Genomic DNA, 22,546 nt, shown 5'->3' with positions numbered 1-22,546 from the left:
AAGATTTGCTTAGAATTCTTTGGCATTATTTTATATTATTATATAGTATGAAGAATACAATTGAACATATCGGAATAAAATCAAATGGATTTGAAGGATTTGAGGGAGTGCGCACATGCAGCTCTTCTGTGTTGAGCAGTTAACAAAGAAACAGGTGGAACTTTAGTTGTGATACAAATGTTGGGCTATATGTTTTGATTTTTAATACATTCTAAGTCTGCATGATGAGACTCTAATGATGATTTGAAAAAAAGTTGCATGAAAAGGCATGAGCTCTGCTTTGTTTTTTTGCGCAGGCTGTACACACTTCATCAGTCACTCATTCACAATTTGACAAGCACTTGATAATGCCTCAAATTTCCTAGTGGAAAATACACAATTCACAAGTGAGAGGCTAATATTGTCACCCATCAGACTATTCTTGATTTAATCTTGTCTTTGCATATACTAAATAATATATGTGTGAAATTTGTTTTGATTTAGAATGGACCATTATCATGCGAATGTCTCGAAACAGGGGCGGTGGGAAAAAAAATTGTCATCTATGCACTTAAATAGTGAATGGAGGACGCTATCCCTGTGGTTCATTTTCATACCAACCTGTTATAAAGAGAAGCAATGTGCTTAATATTAGGAAAGTTGAGAAATAAATATTGTAGACCTAGCCTATAGAAAGCTGATGGGATCTTCCTATTTTTAATAGGCCATCCCTGTTTTCTCATGCAATTGCATAGCCTATAGAAATGTTCTGCAACATGATGCTCGTATGAAGAGTTTGATTCGATTTTTGATAACATTTGCATTGATGTCAGAGCGATTGGCGGGACAGTGCTGAGTTCCAGTCAGTTAGCAAGTTTGTTGGCTACTAATGACCATCCGCAGCATCAGACCTTGGAGAAGCCTAATTACTGTAACTAAATGGTCAGGTGGAATTTGACTGCCATCATGACTCGTGACCACCGGTGTGGCGGAAATATGGTCACAGTAACAGCCCTAAGCACAACCCACGAACACAGGACCTTAGCTACAACTACTACAGTACCAACACTGAGCTGGAAAACCTGAAGGGTCATGAGTGTAGTAATGAGCGTGTAGAAATACTACCCTGGTATTGTAAAGAGGAAGTAACCTTTCCAAGGAAAATCTGAGTCGTCATGTCAATACTTTAAGGTGGAACGCAGAGGGGAATTCCATGCAAACATAAGAGAACACTTGACGAACTGTGAATTTCCCTCATTTACGACAACGCTGAGTGAATACTTCACCGCTCCACTATGTTCATTAGTCCTCTCCAAAACACCTCTGTCCCCTCTTTTGTCTTCCTCTGAGAGCCAGAGTATGGGTGAAACTCAAGACTCAAGTCCGGCATACAGAGCTTCCAAGGGGAAATAAAGCCCTCTGGTAGCCATGGCAGCCTGGTTGTGAAGCGGATCAGACTACCAGCAGATCAAAGGAATTCATCCTAGCAGGCTCTTGGACTGGGTCGCTGTTCTAATACTTTGATAAAGAAATGGAGGACGGAAGGATGTATTAAGGGGCAACACAGGACAAACTTGCAGTGCAAACTTATGCTGGAGAGAGCATTCATATATGAAAGTAGCCATGGCAACCACAACACTCTGGCTGACTGTCTGTGCTAACCAGGGCTGGGCATAATTTTGAGGAATGTTCAGATATCGACATGCCTCTTTGGCATGTCAGCACCATTCATGGCATTTCTATCTGTGACGTTCAATACCTTGCACTCTCCTCAACGTGACCCAGGCCAGGATCAATTCCCCTGACCCCATTCTCCACACCGAGTCACTCCCTCCTTTATTTTTCAATGTACATATGCTAATTGAGTCACACACACATTTGTAGGACTGAACCACTGTAACTCATTGCCTCCAGTGCCAGAAGTGGGTAGAAGATCTGTGGAAGATCTGTACTTAAGTAAAAGTACTGTTACTTAGATTGTAATTTACTCAAGTAAAAGTAAATGTAGCCCTCTTAAGAAACTACTTAAGAGTAAAAAAGTATCCGGTCAGAAAACTACTTAAGTACTTGTTACAAATGTAGTTTAGTAAAAAAAAATTGACACCTTATGGTAAATTGTGACAGCAAACAAAAATAACAACTTGCAGATTTCCCCCAGTACAGGTAGGCTGTACAGTTTTATTCAAAGTTGACTTAATATCTATCAATGTGCGCACTTTCATAAAAAAAAGGTAAACGGTAGGCTTGGGTAGTATACCGGGGTATTTGGAAATAGTCACTGGATAGTTTTCCAGTACTGTCAAAAACAATTTCTAAACTTGAATATTTGTAGCTACTTTTGTATAAAAAAAAACGTTTCATTTTTATCCAGAGTGACTTACAGTAGTGAGTGCATACATGTTTCATACTAAATACCTGCAGTCAATATGTGCAATGCGTTAGGAGATAAAGAAGATTGCGTTCTTCATTTCACCCGTCACAATTTTTCATTTTGAAGCTTTTACCGGTAGTCCCCAGTCATGTGGTGTTTGTTTACAAGCGCACCAGAGCCTTGTGAGTCACTCACTGCTTTGCAGCCAGGTGATCTAGTTACAGTACGGAATTCACGACTAAATGTTTTCCAGCTAGATATCTTATAACTATTAAGTTGACTGTCTAAAATGTGTTAAATGCTCTGCAGTTGTGCATTTTGTTTTCTAATTTAGTAGCTACTTATCTAAAATGAAGCTTTGTTTGGTAACAGAAGAGAATCCTGGATCAAGAGCCTTGCTGTCTAATGTTTGTTTTGTGCTTGCAGCAAAAAAAATTGGTTACTTTATGAGCTGGGATGTCTGTCCTGAAAATAGTTTAGGTCAGAGACTGTATAAAATATTCGCAATGCGCTCGTTAGCATTCTCGACGAGATTTTACATGTACTTGTTAGCATTGCTAACCTTCGGATTACAGAGGCTGTGTAGTTTGAAAATACCAGTGCCGGTATTACCGGAAATCTCGATATGGCACAAAGTTGCTATGAAGGTATTGTATGGCATTCTGGATACCGCCCATGCCTAGTAAAACGGTCCGAGACATTGGCATAATTTCTCAATTTCAATAGCATTAATAAAAATGTATTTTACAATATAATTTCAGGTACAATGTGATGGTGAATGCGTACTAGAAAGATTTACACCAAGTGTGATGTCAAACAATTAATATCGAAATTTCACTATGAATCATGTTACTAGTATGCAAATCAGACAGATTTCAGCATGGAATTAAATATCAAGGTAGGTATTCAGGTAAGAATCATGTAAGTAATAAATAATCAAAGTGCAGATTTCAATTGCAATAGTCAACTCAATCATATTTTTCCTACCAAGCTAGGATTTACCCTTCATCCTCCTTCTCTTCCAATTTGAAAGTTATTTTATTTTCTTGGCTAGCCCATTCTCCTTCCCCTCAGTTGTGTTGCTAGACGTTGTAAATAAAATGAAAAACACACCAACAAAAAAAACTATAGTAGCTTACTGAGATGTTTCACTGCATGACAGATGTGCCTATAGGCCTTGTCATTAGAACAGAATGACATTTAGACATACACTAAACACACAGTGACAGAGAACAATGAATACCGAACACGCCACGGAGAGAAACTATGATGTGGGTAATCGTGAGCTTCTATGCTGGTCTGACTGGTTGATCTAGCTGACATTAGTTAGCTAGCTACATGGTTGGCACTAGCTTAGCCAGCTTATCTAGTGGCCATCTAATGTTATCACTAACTAGCTATTTACAGTGCATTCGGAATGTATTCAGACCTCTTGACTTTTTCCACATTTTGTTACGTTATTAAAACACAACACCCCATAATGACGAAGATTTTTTTTTCAATAGTACATTAACATAAGTATTCCTACCCTTTACTCAGTACTTTGTTGAAGCACCTTTGGCAGCGATTACAGCCTCGATTCTTCTTTGGTATGACGCTACATGCTTGGCACACCTGTATTTGTGGAGTTTCTCCCATTCTTCTCTGCAGATCCTCTCAAGCTCTGTCAGGTTGGATGGGGAGCGTCGCTGCACAGCTATTTTCAGGTCTCTCCAGAGATGTTCGATTGGGTTCAAGTCCGGGCTCTGGCTGGGCCACTCAAGGACATTCAGAGATTTGTCCCAAAGCCACTCCTGCGTTGTCTTTGCTCTTTGCCCTGTTGGAAGGTGAACCTTCGCCCCAGTCTGAGGTCCTGAGCGCTCTGGAGCAGATTTTCATCAAGGATCTCTGTACTTTGCTCTGTTCATCTTTCCCTCGATCCTGACTAGTCTCCCAGTCCCTGCCCTTGAAAAATATTCCCACAGTATGATGCTGCCACCACCATGCTTCACCGTATGGATGGTGCCAGGTTTCCTCCCGACATGACGCTTGGCATTCAGGCCAAATCTTGGTTTCATCACATCAGAGAATCTTGTTTCTCATGGTCTGAGAGTCCTTTAGGTGCCTTTTGGCAAATTACTAGCGGGCTGTCATGTGCTTTTTACTGAGGAGTGGTTTCCGTCTGGCCACTCTACCATAAAGGCCTGATTGGTGGAGTGCTGCAGAGATGGTTGTCCTTCCGGAAGGTTATCCTATCTCCACAGAGGAGCTATGTCAGAGTGACCTTCGGGTTCCCGATTGCTCAGTTTGGCTGGGTGGTCAGCTCTAGAAAGAGTCTTGGTGGTTCCAAACTTTTTCCATTTAAGAATGATGGAGGCCACTGTGTTCTTGGGGACCTTCAATGCTGCAGAACATTTTTGGTACCCTTCCCCAGATCTGTATCTCGACACAATCCTGTCTTGGAGCTCTACGGACAATTCCTTCGACCTCATGACTTGGTTTTTGCTCTGACATGCTCTGTCAATTGTCGGACCTTCTATAGACAGGTGTGTGCCTTTCCAAATTATGTCCAATCAATGGAATTTACCACCGGTGGACTCCAATCAAATTGTAAATGGAAACAAGATGCGCCTGAGCTCAACCAAAGGGTCTGAATACTTATATAAATAAGGCATTTCTGTTTTACATTTTTAATACATTTGCAAAAATGTCTAAAAGCCTGTTTTCAATTTGTCATTATGGGGTATTGTGTGTAGATTGATGAGGAAAACAATTAATTTGATCTATTTTAGAACAAGGCTGTAACGTAACAAAAGAAAAGGGGTCTGAATACTTTCCGAATGCACTGTATTGCCATACACATCTGAATAATCTGTTCACTCTTTCTGCCAATGACAAGGTGGCTAGTTAACTTAGCCAACAAGCAGAGATCATTGTGGGAGTTAAAAACAGGAGATAAACCATTGTCAGATTCTGGGTTAACCGAAGCAAACTAGCTAGCTAATTAGCTACCTAGCCATTTCATTTGCACTCACCCGCAAAACACAATTTCAACCGCAGAATTTTATCCAAGAAATATTTATCTTACTCCAGAAATATATAATATTACAAAAGCAGAAGGTAATTAAAGTGCAATTTACTTCTGATCGCGCTAAGAACCCACAAACAAATATCTCCTTAGCAGTGAAGACGAGTGCTTCACTTCATGAGCTGTGGTGGAAATACAGGGTTTGAAGAGCCGTTTTGCCTGCCCCCTGTTCTATTAATAAACTTTTGTTACTTCGACACTGTCTGCATCTGGGTCTTCCCTAAACCCAGAGGACAAGCTGGCCGACGTCCCAATGAGTGTGCAGAACGCCTTCCGGAACCAGGACGAGAACTGAGGACCCCGGTTGGAGACCATGTCCACTGGGAGTCCATGGATCCGGAAGATGTGCTGCACCATGAGCTGGGCCGTCTCTTTGGCAGAGGGTAGCTTGGGGAGAGGAATGAAGTGGGTGGCTTTGGAAAATCGGTCCACTACTGTCAGGATGGCGGTGTTGCCATTAGTCCAGGGATATGTGAGACCAGGGACGGTGAGGGAGAGGCAGAGGTTGAAGGAGACCAGCCGGAGCTTGCAGAGGAGTCTTGTTCTGCACACAGATTGTGTATGCGACGACGAATGCGGAGACGTCAGTAACCATGGTAGGCCACCAAAAGCGTTGTCGCACAAAGGCCAGAGTCCAACGGGAGCCCGGGTGGCAGGCAAGCCTGGAGGAGTGGGCCCACTCCAGGACCGAGGAGCGGACCATGTCAGAACAAACATCTGGTTATCTGCCCCCCCAAGATATTCCAGGTTCTTGTGGTCGGTCCACACAATGAACAGATGCTCCGCCCCCCTCCAGGCAGTGCATCCATCCCTCCAATGCCATCTTCACCGTGAGAAGATCACAATTCCCCACATCATAGTTTCTCTCCGTGGCGTTGAGGCGAAGGGAGAAGGCAGCGCAGGGATATAACTTGAGGTTCTGGGCAGAACGCTGGGACAGAACAGCCCCCACTCCGACATCTGAAGCATCGGCCTCCACCACGAATTGGCAGGACGAGTCAGGATGAACCAAGATGGGAGTTTGGTGAAAGGGTGTTTGAGCTCCCGGAACGCCCGGTCAGCGGCTGGGGACCATATGAACGGAACCTTGGGAGAGGTGAGTGCAGACAGGGGGAAGCCAGGGTGCTGTAACCCCAGATAAAGCGGTGATATAAGTTGGCGAATCCCAGGAAACAGTTGTATTCTGGACGTAGGCTGGGGCCAATCCACCACAGCTCTCAACTTCCGGGAATCCATCTGTACAATCCCTGCAGCGATGATGTAACCCAGGAAGGGGATGGTGGAGCGATGGAATTAGCACTTCTCTGCATTCACAAAAAGCTGGTTCTCTAGGAGATGTTGGAGAACCTGTCGGACGTAGAGCACGTGTTCTTGGGCGGAGGGGGAGAAAATGAGGATGTCAGAGGTAGATGAATCGGTTCAACATGTCGTGGAGAACATCATTCACCAGAGCCTGGAACACAGCAGGGACGTTGGTAAGGCGAAATGGCATGAGCAGATACTCGTAGTGACCGCTGGCTGTGTTGAAGGCAGTCTTCCACTCGCCCCCTTCCCATATCTGCACCAGGTGGTAGGAGTTCCATAGGTCCAGCTTGGAGAACACGGTGGCTCCCTGGAGTGGCACGAAGGCCGAGGAGATGAGTGGTAGCGGTTCTTCACCGTGATGTCGCTGAGGCCCTGGTAGTCGATGCACGGGCACAGGGTTTTGTCCTTCTCCACAAAGAAGAACTCTGCGCCGGTGGGGGAGGCAGAAGGATGGATGAACCCTGCAGCTAGGGAGTCCTCAATGTAGGTGTCCATAGCCTTGGTCTCTGGACCCGACAGAGTACAGTCGTCCCCGGGGCGAAGTGGTGCCTGGGAGAAGATTGATGCTGCAGTCATAGGGTCGGTGCAGCGGAAGCGAAGTGGCCCAGGCCTTCCTGAACACGTCCCGGAGGTCCTGGTACTCCGCGGGAATGGCGGAGAGGTCCGGGGCAACTTAGGAGCCCCCAGGAAGACGTCCTGGGGCAGGCTGCGCTGACTTCAGGCAATGAGCATGGCAGAATGGGATCCAGCCCATGATGGCACCAACAGACCAGTCAATAAGGGGATTGTGTCGCTGGAGCCAAGAGAATCCCAATACCACGGAAACCTTAGGAAACTTAAGGAATTGGATTGTCTCGCTGTGGTTCCCTGACGCACGTAGGTTGATGGGGGTGGTATTGTGGGTGACGCAGTCTACAGAGCGCCCGTCCAGCGCTCTAACGTCCATGGGAATGGAGAAGGGCTGAGTAGGAATGCCCAGCTCGGACGCCAGAGTAGCTTCCATAAAGCTCTCATCGGCCCCAGAATCGATGAGTACCCAGAGAGATTTCGATTTGTTCCCCCACAGCAAGATGGCATGAAAAGGGGTGTGAGTAAGGGGAGAGGAAAAGTTCTCTGTATGGCCCACCAGAGTACTCGCTCCTACCGGTGAGCTTGGTCTTTTAGTGGACAGGTGGCCACAAAATGACCAGCAGTCCCGCAATACAGGCAACTCTTCATGTGAAGCCTGTATAGCCATTCGGCTGGGGACAGCCTAGCTCTGCCTAGTTGCATCGGCTCAGGAAGAGATGAATTGGCAGACTTTGAAGACTCTCAGGAGAACTTGGGTAGCCTCGGGTTCTCTTGGCAACGGAGCCATCTGGGACTTCAGGGATGTCTCGGAGGCGAGGTGAAAGCCTTGGGCAGGCGAGTGAAATTTAACCTCTCCTTCCTTCACTCTCGTAGTCACCCTTCGATCCGAATGGTCAAGGCAAAGAGCGAGTCAAGACCCGTCGGTAGTTCCCAGGCTGCAAGCTTGTCCTTCACGTCCTCCGATACTCCCTGCAGGAACATGTTGAACAATGCTTCCGGGTTCCAGGCACTCTCATCCGCCAACGTGCGAAAATCCACTGCGTAGTCTGCCACATTACGGGAGTCTTGACGTAGCTGGAGCAGCCTCTCTCTCAGACAACGGAGAATCAAACTTATTCCACAAACTCCTCCAGACTGAGGCAGACGGCGGACTGTTGCGCCCACACCGCCGTGGCCCAGGCAAGTGCCCTCCCGGACATCAGCGTTATGATGTACGCTATCCTCGAGGGGTCCGAGGGGAACGAAGAAGGCTGCAGCTCGAAAATGAGGGAGCACTGGGAGAGAAAAGCCTGGCAGGTTCCGGAATCTCCAGTGTAGCACTCTGGGGTAGGCTGGGAGATTACGGGTGTGATCTGCTGCCCAGTGGGGAATCCGCAGAATTACTCCAGCAAAGTATCGAATGCCTGGTCATGGCATTCTGCCAGGGTATGGAGTCCCTCTATAAGACATTGAATTAACTCCTTGTGTCTTCCAATTGTGGCTCCTTGCAGGGAGACAACATTGTGGAGCTGGTCTGAGTCTGTTGGGTCAGTCAGGGCCAGTTCGTACTATCACCTTTTAGGAAAGACCCAGATGCAGACAGTGTCGAAGCAACACAAGTTTATTACTAGAACAGGGGGCAGGCAAAACGACAGGTCAAGGGCTGGCAAAGGTCAATAATCCAGTGTGGTGTGACTAGGTACAAAACGGCAGGCAGTCTAAGGGTCAGGGCAGGCAGAGGTCAATAATCCAGTGTGGTGTGACTAGGTACAAAACGGCAGGCAGGGTCAGGGCAGGCAGAATGGTTAAAACCGTGAAAACAGGAAATAGAAACAGTCGCTAGGGGAAAAACGCTGGTAGGCTTGACGAACAAAACGAACTGGCAACAGACAAACAGAGATCACAGGTATAATACACTGGGGATAATGGGAAAGATGGGCAACACCTGGAGCGGGCCGGAGACATTGCAGAAAGACAGGTGAAACAGATCAGGGTGTAACCGGTCAAGAGGTTGTGAAACGTTCTTACAGACGTAAAGTGGAACCTATAGTATTGATTCATGTAAAAAAAGAAATCACAACATTTAGAGTGACAAGGTTTTCATCTGACAGCGACGAAATAATAATGTAAATCCATGTAACTGAAGTGATTTGGCAAAATGTAACGGGAGTCAAAATACTTGAGTACAAGTACAGCCCACAGAGAGCAACTAGAAAAGTATCAGTTCCTCCAAAAATGTACTCACGCTACTACCCACCTCTGTCCAGTGCACTCTGGTGTCAAATTTCCACTGCCCAACTGGCTCATATTCACACAAACACACGTTAATCCCATGGGGTCAGTTAGTGCCTAAAACGGCTCGATAACAATGGTAGTTCCTCAAATGATCTTTGTACTTAATTTCAGGGGAACGTTGAAAAATTGTGGTGAATCTGAAGTTTAAATAACATAAGTAGGTAACTGGTTAAAGGCCCAATGCACTGCAGCCATTTTGATCTCAATATCAAACCATTTTTGGGTAACATTTTTGGGTAACTACTACCTTACTGTAGTAGTTTTCCATTAAAATGGTAAAAAGAAAAATAGCTTTTTAGCCAAAAACTATTTCTCAAGCTAGAATTGTGCTAGTACTATCTGGGAATGGTATGGGTGGGGAGGGATATGTCATATGAAAGAAAATCTGTCATTGGTAGAGATGTTTGGAACTCGCTTTGTTATTGGTCTATATGAACTTTTATAACCTGGGTGGTTCAAGCCCTGAATGCTGATTGGCGGACAGCCGTGGTATATCAGACCATATACCACAGCTAAGACAAAACATTTCTTGTTACTGCTCTAATTATGTTGGTAATTTTATAGTTACAGTTTATAATAGCAATAAGGCACCTCTGGGGTTTGTGGTATATGGCCAATATACCACGGCTAAGGGCTGTATCCAGGACATATATCACACCCCCTTGTGCCTTATTGCTTAATAAATACCGCCTGGTGATGTCACCAGGCAAAGACAAAACTCCACCCATGCAGAACCTGCTGATTAGAAGGTACTGTGTAAATTGTATTTTCAACCAGCACCTATCAGGAAATAACACTGATCAAATGTATTCACACTTTTACAGTGTTAGCTAGTTTCATCTGTTGTACAATATGTTATAAAACACATGAAAAACGGAATTTTGACTGCAATGGGCCTTTAATATATATCCTAGATATATGCAGGATCAGAGATGTTCGCTAAGCTCTCGATTCTTCAATTACAAGCAGAGGAATATTGGAATATGCTTTGAGGCCTATTTAAATGTTTTCCTTCAGCCAGGCAGAGTAAATATGTTGGTAACAGATGGAAGTGCTAAGAGGACTGTGGCTTCCCACACATAATGCAGCTCAATCCAATCCAGGCTTTAAACTGGCTTCATAAACATCACTGTGGCAATATAATGCCCGTGTTGGATACCACCCTTGGTATGCAGTGTTTGCGAGAGAGGTGCTTCCAAGACATATCAGAGGATATGACCACATCATAGTAACTCCTGGAGGTTGATTGTTGTCCCACACACAGCCCACTAGGTGCTTGGCTGTGACAGCCCTCTCTTACCTCCTACTCTGGATCGATTGGCAGCAGTAATCCACGTGATTGCCCCACCAGCTGCCAACGAGAGTGGGATTAAACGCCATGCAGAGAGAGAAAGCGAGATCATTCTCAGATTACCATTTCATTATTCATCTGCCGAACAAGAGCCTTCATAGACAGCAATCGATAACTCCAACCTCTGACCCATTACTATCGACAGGCCTTTATAGCAGGCTACCTTGGGGTTGAAGAGGCGGGCTCGTGAACCAGTTCGAATCCCAGATCTGACAGTAGTGTAGGATAGGGAAGTGATATCAAATAGCTGGAGATCTCTATATCTCTTATCTGTTATGGTCTCTTATTGAGGGGAGAGGTTTACAGGTTCATATCCGAGGATAGGCTTGGATATCTAACCTGTATATTGATTGATTTAGTCACATACTAAGGGTGTTTGCAAGGACTTATAAACCTACCCTAAAAAGGGAAGTATTAGGTTAATTCTCTGCTTTGCAAAGTCATTGGCTGTGCATACGACACTCAATTGTGCCTTCAGTGTGAATCTGTTTCCACAAATAATCTCTGTTCTCTTTTTCCCCTTTCTCTCTTCATCTCATTCTCTCTCACCATCGCTCTTTTTCCACCCCCTGTCGGCTGCCTCGGTACAAAGCATGCATAAAACATAACTTGCAGCTTCAGTTTCAGACAGAAATGAAAAGACGATTTGAGTCACCCAACTAGGGAAGGAAATCCCAGAGGAGAGAGAACAGGGAGTAGGACAAAACCTTGGCTGAGCCATAAAATGTACATGTCACCTGATTATATTTACAACCAGTAACTGATAAGATATTGAGGATGTGATGTACAGCGAAAGAAAAAAAGAGAAGTGTACAACTTTACCATTTCTAGTTCTTATCAGGGAGGGGGTTCAGGTGTTCTGGCCACAAACATCAGGTCCATAATGTTCCGATTCTCACACATTACTACAACCTATTTAATATGATTTTTCTCTATGTGAGAGTAGAACGTTTTCATGCGAAATCTAGACCTATCCGATTTGAGAATGACTAAAATGCCAGGATGTGGGACGCAGCCATAGTGTTCCATCCTGCCAGGCCCAGGTCAGGTCAGACCCCCATGGCGAGCTGTTGGATACTGGTCATTAGGGGGGAGTTTAACCCTGATTGAAGCTACCGCACACTTCCATGATAAAAGCCTGGCCAAGAGCACCCTGCCCAAAAGCCTGCTGTTCAGTGCTGGGGCTCAGGGTGTATTTGGATGGCAGGAGGGCAGGGAAAGGACACATCTAAATATGCCATCATTCATTCTAGGTCAAGGGTTTACGCTGCTCAGTTAATAAAAGATTGGATGAACATACTTTTGAGTGAGGATATGCGTGACAAGGTAAAGTGCCCTTCAAAAACAGACTTCGTTGATTGACAGTTTGGGATTGTGAAGAACGGCGAGAGAGAGAGAGAAAAAAAGTAAGGACAGATTAAGCCCTACAATCCGCAGGCAGGACAACCAGCAATCTATCATCCAAATTTGACCAAAAACAGGACTGAGCTTTCAGAGTCTGATACCCCGTGTTCTGTGTTCCACACTAGGCTAAACATTAAGACATAGGCTACAAACCCTTTTAAGATCAAGGTCATCATTTAAAAACACCCTTAAAACGTCTAGAGAGACAAAGTGGGCTATGAATGTCCAGTGGAATGAAATAGGTTTGTATGTTTTAATGTCTAATTGTGGCTATTTTACTGTTCTGCATCCTCCGGTGTTTAAATGACATTTTCTTTCAATTAAGTCTGATTCAAAGTTCGATTCAGACTCCCCACAAGGGTTTGTTATTGCACAGCCGCGTGCCAAGGAGTTGGTTGGCTATACAGCACAAACAGATCTGGGATCAGGCTAAAGGCTTCAGACAAACAGTGATGGGACCACACCCTAGGTGGAATTAAGGAAATGGTCACAGAGGTGGAATAAGGAAGTGATGAAACAACAGTTGGTCCATGATTGTAATGTAAACATTCGAGGTAGAAGTTCTTGCTAACCACCAATCTAGGATCAGGTTACCTCCAAAATTCTACACCTTAAATATTAGGAGGATTTTTTAAAATCTGACCATGGACCGGCAGTTAGGGGCAATTTCTACCAGCTCCAATACCACCAGTTCAAACTAGGTGCCACTGTCAAGGTTGTGTGAGCAAGGCTGAACTGTAAGAATGTGTAAATGTGTCATTCTGTCCAAGAGATAGCATTTGTTTATGGAAGGAATGGCACAGAATTTATACAGGCATCTGCCCAGGAGAACACTAGTATGCTTATCCATGAGGGAAAAGGGCGAAGTCTATACAAGAAGGAACATATTTTGCACCATGATGTCAAAATATTTATTTCTATGAGGTTACTCCTCATTGCTACCAAAACCTCAGTAATTTCCCCTGTCCTGAAAACACACAGACGAAGAGGAAAATGCCATTCCAAATTATAATGTACAGTAGAGTGGCTGGAGGGTACGGAGGAAATATCAGACACAAGGACTGTGTTCGGAACTGCATAGATACTTCCATAGACATTCAAATGTACTAAAATGAACATATGCTATAACTAGTCCACTACGTTACCCTTTAATGGAATATGAGACCACTGCACATTATGAATCAAGGGTCATGTGGAGTCAAGTGTACGACTCCCCTCCTCGGTGAATGAAAAGAACAGAGATTAGAGGGAGGTAGTCAGTAACTAAAGCCCACTGTAGGTCTCCACCCCACCCCGATACAGTGGGCTACGGAAGCTGTGTGTGTGTGTGTGTGTGTGGCAGCAGTAGAGGCAGACCACCTCTCCAGACAAATTACTTCAGACCCAGTTCCCCTCAGCTTACGCCGTTATGAAACGGTACGACACGTCTGCCCCCCACGTAGTCCTCCACTCTGCTCCAACAGGCCCCCCCCATCTGCCTCCCACTTACAACACGTCCTGCTTCAATTCGCCTATCGCACCCAATCACTCAAACAGCTTCTTCCTACAGGACAACTACTATTATGTTCTGCTTATCAACGGGTCACCTACACCTGACCAGTGTCTGCTTTTCATTGTGTGTGTGTGCCTGCGCGTGTGCCTTTCTATCTTAGTGGGAGGCTAATCAGGCAAGAGCAATGAGAAAGTGTATTTAAAAATAACCAAACAAACAACCTCGGGGAAGGGTCGTCCCAGTTCCATAAGCCTGGCTAATACCTTGACGGCACTGCAGGAAACTTTAGGAAGGTGAAAAGCACCCAGAGTATTCGAGTATAGTTCATGAGGGCCGTCCCACACCAGCTGTGAATGTAATCATCACACAAACTACCGCGGCCAATCACAAAGCACTCAGGAAGGCTATTGCATTTTAACCATGTCATTTTTCAACCTCTACAATTTGTGTCCAGAGTATTTTTATTAATCTGAATTGACAGTAACCAGAACAGACACAAGGCTAACCTATAAACATTCCTTGATTGAAATATGCATACCTCATTACTTTGATTATATAAGAAGAAAGGCCCATACCCAAAGACCGGGTGCTAGTCTGTCTAACTGTCCCCAACGAACAGCCCTGGGTCCTAGCCTAGAGCCGGGACGATAAACTGAAAAATATCGACACGACCACTTTATCGCAGGCATTTTGCAGACATCGTTCAATACGATAAGTAGCCTATACTATAGAACTGTGAATTTTCAAATGAATTAAGTTTGCTAATATGGGTAACTGTTAATGGGACAATTGATGGATATAACCATCAAACTAGTATTTGATGGAAAAGGATAGTTTAAAGAATCACATCAATTCATCACAATATGGATTTTTGTCCATATCGCCCAGCTCTATCCTAGCCCCCTAGTCAATGTCATTCTGTAGTTCCTTCTGTAATAACAGCCCTATCCGCAAAACAGTACCGTAATGAACCATCACAAAAATTGTATTTTACTGACATTCAATCACCAAAGATCATGAGTCTTGTGACTGACAGTCCGTGTAAAAATTAGGGCTGGGAATTTCTAGGGACCTCACGATAAGATATCACGATACTTAGGTGCCGATGTGATTCTCACGATTCTATATGTAGGCTATTGAAATTTAATACTGTGATTTTATTGAGATTTGATGCGCCATACATATTGTTCACTGTACACCGAGTATACAAAACATTAAGAACTTAATATTGAGTTGCTCCCCCCTTTTGCCCTCAGAGCCTCAATTCATCGGGGCATGGACTCTACAAGGTGTCAAAAGCATTCTACAGGGATGCTGGCCCATGTTGACTCCAATGCTTACCACAGCTGTGTCAAGTTGGCTGGATGTCCTTTGGGTGGTGGACCATTCTTGATACACACGGGAATCTGTTGAGCGTGAAAAACTCAGCAGCGTTGCAGTTCTTGACACAAACTTAAATCTTGTGTCTTGTCCATTCACCCTCTGAATGGCACACATACACAATCCATGTCTCAATTGTCTCAATGCTTAAAAATCCTTCTTTTAATCTGTCTCCTCCCCTTCATCTACACTGATTGAAGTGGATTTAACAAGTGACATCAATAAGGGAACAATGCTTTCACCTGGAATACCTAGGATAGGATAAAGTAATCATTCTAACCCCCCCCCCCCTTAAAAGAGTTAGATGCACTATTGTAAAGTGGTTGTTCCACTGGATATCATAAGGTGAATGCACCAATTTGTAAGTCGCTCTGGATAAGAGCGTCTGCTAAATGACTTAAATGTAAATGTAAAATGGTCAGTCTTTGTCAAGGAAAGAGCAGGTGTCCTTAATGTTTTGTACACTCAGAGAGACAAGAAAGAGCATGAAAAAAAATTGCTTTGATCAGTCATGGAAATAAAAGTGCTGAACACATGTTGGCTCACTATTTAAAAATAAGATGGAAAACATGCCATAAAATGAAAAATACAAGAGTTTTGGCACAGGTACAACCGACAAGCGCTAGCTAACGCTACATAGGGAAAAAAAGTAATATTGTGATATGTAAAAGAAAGAAAGAAAGAAAGAAAGAAAGAAAGAAAGAAAGAAAGAAAGAAAGAAAGAAAGAAAGAAAGAAAGAAAGAAAGAAAGAAAGAAAGAGAGAGAGCTTTGGAGCAAGATAAAGAGGTTAATGTAGTTACAGTGGTGGAGTAGTGACTGAATACGGTCGGGAGATATCAGGGTTTGTACTCCGGCTGTCAGTCTACGACACTCAAGGAGATGACTGAGAACCAAAGGTTGAGAGCGCTCCTTAAAACACGAAGCAGAGACTCCATTTATGATCCGGCTCGAAGGACTAGTTCATTGGGATACACTATCCAACCAAGACATTTTTTTGTTGCAAGGCCCTTAGGTTTATCCTAACCACATCGTGACCTGCCCAGGAAAAACTCCTGCCTCTGAAGATGAGACATGACGTACAGTATTGAGCCTTCAATTAAAATAATCTCCAGCTTATCTGGATCTTATACCAACATTTTGGCTCAGAAGACCTTCAACCTTTCCCAGGGACTGAGAACTGGTGGGTTCCCCCTGTCCCTTTGACTGTCCCCTGTCCGTCTATGCCGTTCAGACACCTGTGTGGCCCAGCTGTTCACTGAGCTTAGTGCTGAGAACATCACTAAAGCCTGGGGCTAAGACAGTGGCCCTGATCTGTGGTCTATCGTCAAGCATTGGAAAGGATCCATTCTAAAAAAGGTAGGTGGTACTGTTGACAGATCTTTTACAAACACAGACCGATAGAAGTAGATAGGTGGTAGGCACACACTCGCACACACACACACACACACACACACACACACACACACACACACACACACACACACACACACACACACACACACACACACACACACACACACACACACACACACACACACACACACACACACACACACACACACACACACACAATAGACCTGAAGATCTCAACAGTATGTTGAGACAGAAGCGAGCCACTAGCAGAACCTTTTATTAGCCTTCAGGTTAGGGGCCGAGCCTCCCTGAAGTTCTGATCTCGTCAATCTGATAAAGTCGTCAGTGCTCAGCTCAGCCCTCCCTCTACTCGTAAACGATTGAGTCATTTCATAGACTTCTCCCAACCCAAATATACAAAGAACAAGACTTTTCCACCCATGGCGTTGTTGCTTTAAACTGTTTAACATACTGTGGTGAAGTGAGTGGGAAGGGGACTATGCAACATCAGAAATTACAATGAGAAACAGGAGGTGGATTCAGCAGCGGGAGAGAAACATAAGACAACCCACAGATCCTGAAGACATGGGGAAAAAGTACCTGTCTAAGCACATTACAAGATGCGCCATTTGAAATGAACTACAGTAAACATAGAAATACAATGGCACTTTACCTTCCCTGTTATACAAACAAACATCCCCTATACTAATGGTATTCATATCTAGAGGGACTTGACCTTCAGTTTCAATATCTTTCAAGGGAAAAAATAATGTATCCCTTACACAAGCAGTTCATCCACTGAACAGGGAAGGGGGCACGGCCCTGGTTAAAATAAACAACACAAACCCTCTTCCTCATATTCCCCAAGCACCTTCTGTCCCACAAGGGGAATTCCTCCATGACACAGCGAAATGCTCACAGACAAACACTACTTTGAATTATTGACAAAGCCCTCTACCTCACCCTTTTCACTACTTGAAGTGCTGGTCCCTATTCCAAGCAAGTCAAATGCTACATACAGTGCAGTATAACAGGTTACAAAAATGAACTTGATCATTGAACAGAAGAAAAATGACAGTATTTCTTTCAGATCCGGTCTTAAATTCCCTTTGGTCCTCGAGCCCAGATTAGGTATTACATTTTTCGCTTCATTAAAGAGATGCAGCCTCTTTTGCGTGATGATTGCCTCCGAGAAGCACATCTAAAGCCTGCTCTCTGCTGCCTTATGTATAACAAATACTGATACTGCACATCCATGAAAATGCACCAACAGCAGTAAATTGTTGTGCTGAGCAATAAAATGCAAGAGTGAGAAGGGAGGTGCTGGGAGGACACTATCAGCAGCATACCACCCTGCATCCCACTGCTGGCTTGCCTCTGAAGCTAAGCAGGGTTGGTCCTGGTCGGTCCCTGGATGGAAGACCAGATTCTGCTGAAAGTGGTGTTGGAGGGCCGGTAGGAGGCATTCTTTCCTCCGGTCTAAAAAATAAAAAAAGATCCCAGGGCAGTGATCTGGGGACATTGCCCGATGTAGGGTGCCGTCTATTGGATGGGAAGTGAAACGGGTGTCCTGAATCTCTGTGGTCACTAAAGATCACATGGTGCTTATTGTAGGGGTGTTAACCCCGGTGTCCTGGCTAAATTCCCAATCTGGCACTCATACCACCTGATCATCCCCAGCTTCCAATTGGCTCATTCATCCCCTGTAACTACTCCCCAGGTTGTTGCTGTAAATGAGAATGTGTTCTTGGTCAAATATTTTAAACAAGGCCAGTGTCTCTCACTGTAGCAAAGGGAACAATTTCAGATGAATCATTGCATGTCCCAAAGGTTGTATGTAGGAATTTGACAACACCTAAAGCCTCCCAAGGCTGAGATTGCAGTCCTGGTAAAGACCTGGAGGAGGCACTGTATCTGCCTACAATGTCTCTAAAGAAGTCTGCTATGCAAATAACCCGTGGCTCTGCAACTGTTTGCGTCCCCATTCTGTTTGCACAAGTAAGCACTTGACTTGAATTCAAATGTTAACAACATACATTGCCATCAGAAAGTATTCACACCCCTTGACTTTTTCCACATTTTGTTGTGTTACAAAGTGGGATTAAAATGGATTTGTCATTTGTTGTCAACGATCTACATAAAATACTCTAATGCAAAGTGGAAGATTTGTATTATTTGTTATTGTATTAATGGAAAATAAAACACTAATATATATTTTGATGAGATAAGTATTAAACCCCCTGAGTCAATACATGTTAGAATCACCTTTGGCAAACCTTCATCTTACCATCCAAATGCATAGTATGCAGCTGGCAATACATTTGTATTGTGCAATATTTGCCCATTATTCTTTTTTAAATTCTTCAAGCTCTGTCAGGTTGGTTGTTGATCATTGCTAGACAGCCATTTTCAAGTCTTGCCCTAGATTTTCAAGCCAAGTTTAGTCAAAACTGTAACTAGGCCACTCAGGAACATTCAATGTTGTCTTGTAAGTAACTTTTGAGCATATTTGGCCTTGAGGTTTAGGTTATTGTCTGTTGGAAAGTCTATTGGAAAGCAGACTGAACCAGGTTTTCCTCTAATACAATGCCTGTGCTTAGTTGTATTCCTTTTCATCCTAAAAATATCCCAAGTTCTTGCCGATGACAAGCATACTCATAACATGATGCAGCCACCACCATGCCTGAAAATATTAAGAGTGGTTCTCAGTGATGTGTTGGATTTTCCCCAAACATAATGCTTTGTATTGAGGACAAAATGTTCCTTTCTTTGCAGTATTACTTTAGTGCCTTATTGCAAACAGGATGTATGTTTTAGAATATGTTTTTTTCTGTACAGCCTTCCTTCTTTACCCTCTGTCATTTAGGTTAGCATTGTGGAGTAACTACAATGTTGTTGATCCATCCTCAGTTCTGCCATCACAGCCATTTAACTCTGTAACTGGTTTAAAAATCACCATTGGCCTCATGGTGAAATCCCTGAGCGGTTTCCTTCCTCTCTGTCAACTGAGTTAGGAAGGACGCCTGTATCTTTGTAATGACTGGGTGTATTGATACACCATCCAAAGTCTAATAACTTCAATATGCTCAAAAATATTCAATGTCAGCTTTTATTTTACTTCTTTTTTTTTTCTCCATCTACCAATTGGTGCCCTTCTTTACGCGGCATTGGAAAAACCTCCCTAGTCTTTGTCGTTGAATCTGTGCTTGAAATTCACTGCTCAACTGAGGGACCTTAGAGATAATTGTATGCGTGGTGTACAGATATGGGGTAGTCATTAAATAAATCATGTTAAACACCCTTATTGCACACAAAGTTAGTCCATGCAACTTATTATCTGACTTGTTCAGCAAATGTTTACTCCTGAAGTTATTTTGGCTTGCTATAAAGGGGTTACTTACTGACTAAAAATAGGAACTAAAAATAGAATTCCACTTTGACATTATGGGATATTGTGTGTAGATCAGTGACAAAATCTAAATGTAATCTAAATTCAGGCTGTTAATAACAAAACGTGGAAAAAGTCAAGGGGTGTGAATACTTTCCGAAGGCACCATTTCCCTAGCTAGCAAAGTGCTCTGTCTTTGTTTACAGAGGATTCATGTCCGAGGACAGGCAGCAGTCACACATACAGACAAGAGGATATGCTTTTTTAACAAATGACACAAGCAAGCACTCAAAACGAACATGGACTCAGCCGAACACAGGCCTAAAAAAACACTATCCACCTGTTGCTCTAACCAACAATTTATGTGGCTTCTTCCTGGGCATAAAGGAGAATCGCTAAATTTAACATCTCCTGTAAACCTAGCCCAAAGGCCGGCGGCGATATTGAGTCGTTTTCATTTTACCGTCCAAAACGCACTGTATGCAGCTGGCCATACATTCGTATCCCTCATGGACCGATTCGTACCTAAAACATTCTCCATTCAGGCTGCATAGGCTTCGATTATCTCCTTAACTTCATTTAATGGCGAGGAGGGGGGGAAAAAAGGGAAAATATGCATACTTTCTTTACGAAACACCATTTTCCACCACCATACTAGAGTCGCTAAATGCTAATCCCGAATGGTGTGTTGCAGCAGTCTGTTTTTACACCCCTAACCTACCGCTGCACAGCAGGCGTAAAATAAAACGGAACCCCCGGTCTGTGAGTTTCAACCTGATTGGCTGAACGCGATACACACAGTTTGGGATTAGCGTTTAGCCATTCTAGCATGGTGGTGGAAAATTGTGTTTCATAAGGAAAGTATGCATATATTCCCAGTCTTTTTCAACTTTCTTGCCCTTTAAATAAAGTTATGGAGGAAATCAAAGCCTATGCAGGCTGAATAGAGAATGTTTAGCTAACGGTCCACAAATGTATTGCCGGCTGCATACAATGCGTTTGGACGGTAAAATGAAAACGACTCATTGCCATTATGCATTCCTGTCCTGAGCCAGTTATTGACAACTTACTCTGTCTTTATCCTGATAGGTCAATAATGCAAAGGTCAGTTACACATGCCATGACATGCATGTTACATGCCTGACAGTATAAAGATATGTTTATCAGAGAAGTTTAGTTATTTTTTTAAAGAAGTCATGTAGAAATTGACAGTTGTCACAGAAAGTATGACAGCCTACACCTGTGTCAAAAGGCTACACTGCCTTCTTTCAACATTTCTACTATTCCCATATGGGACGCTCAGTCTCTTGTGAACAAAAACTATTATAAAAGTACATTTAATCAACATATTATAATAACACAGGTTGCAACGTTGTATAAGTTAAAGATGCCCTTTTCAGAAATCGTTGCACCATTTCCTGATTGCATAAATGTTAATAGTTCGCCTAATTTCAGTTTATGTGACCAAACAAGCAATTATAGTGCAGAGAATCACTGTACCATCTACACCACTGTGAAATATATTTTCCATAACCAAAAATATTGTATTTTCAGCTGTTTAGAGCTGTTGTACAAAAACGAAAGAAAGCAAAAACGAATCTTAAAAACATGAAGCATAGAAATAGCGCACATAGAACACATCTACCGCTTCTTAGACTTGCTTTCAATGAGAATGACAGATCTATATATCACGTTTATGTGAATTTTGTCAGGTCGCTCAAAAAGTTACATATTGCAGCATTTAAAAAAACTTACCATGAAAAGCCTCGCTGCATAAGTTCAGGATGAGGTTGACCGTTTGGTAAATTCTTCATAAAATAACTGTTTGACGTGGGTGTTCTGTCTTGTACTGTTCTTATAATCTATCGTTTGTAGCTGGAAAAGTTTTTTCGTGCGTAACATTTCCGTCTCTTCCTCTTTGTAACGAACGCGATGTCGCGTGTTGTTGATGTGAGCGCTCGAGCACACCGACTGCTGAATTTGTGCTGAACGCTTGTAGAAAAATGCCCGTTGAGTCTGTCTTACTGAGCCCAGCCCCCAATAGCTTCACCACCACTGGCTCAAGTAATGTGATGACCAATGAGTTGAAGAATGGGTCTCTTGCCTTGTCTATGACCGCTGTTTTTGTGATGCTGAATGTGCAGTGAAACACAGACAAGTGGAACTGATGATTTCCTGACAATAACAGCTCCTCACAACCACCAATAGTGACCTTCAATGTAAGATTTTACACACATAGCATGTCACTCTGACTGTCATAAGTAAATGAACAGGTTACTTCATTATAAAATTGTTTGTCCTGAAGATAAGTAACACAGTTTCCCTACCTTTTTTAGCGCAACAGCTTCCCCTCTATTCTAAATATGTAAAACCAGGTCGTACCTGACTCGCCTCTATCGTCATAGACCAGCTTTTACTCACTGAAATGAAACAAGCCCACATATATACTGTAATATACGGTGGTAGAATGTTATTTTTCTTCCACATACTAAAGTTTATATTGTTGAACTCAGCATGACCCGTTACCGGGTACAAATTACATTATCCTGAGACACTGCATAGTGACAATGCTCCCTACACGCACACACACACAACTGTGCACACACTTTAT

General features: G+C 43.4%; 1 protein-coding gene across 1 annotated transcript in view; it reads right to left on the bottom strand.

The window, feature by feature from the left end:
• Positions 1-22,076, bottom strand: part of LOC139541962 (leucine zipper putative tumor suppressor 2 homolog) — a 43,781-nt gene extending 21,705 nt beyond the window's left edge. Inside the window, exon 1 of the mRNA XM_071346899.1 lies at positions 21,691-22,076. The gene's annotated coding sequence lies outside the window, so the exon portion shown is untranslated. The remainder of the gene's footprint in view (positions 1-21,690) is intronic.
• Positions 22,077-22,546: the final 470 nt, after the last annotated feature.

Source organism: Salvelinus alpinus, chromosome 17, assembly GCF_045679555.1.
Source record: "Salvelinus alpinus chromosome 17, SLU_Salpinus.1, whole genome shotgun sequence".
Taxonomy (NCBI): Eukaryota; Metazoa; Chordata; class Actinopteri; order Salmoniformes; family Salmonidae; genus Salvelinus; species Salvelinus alpinus.
The sequence above is the reverse complement of the archived record's forward strand: the minus strand, read 5'-3'. Positions and strand labels throughout refer to the sequence as shown.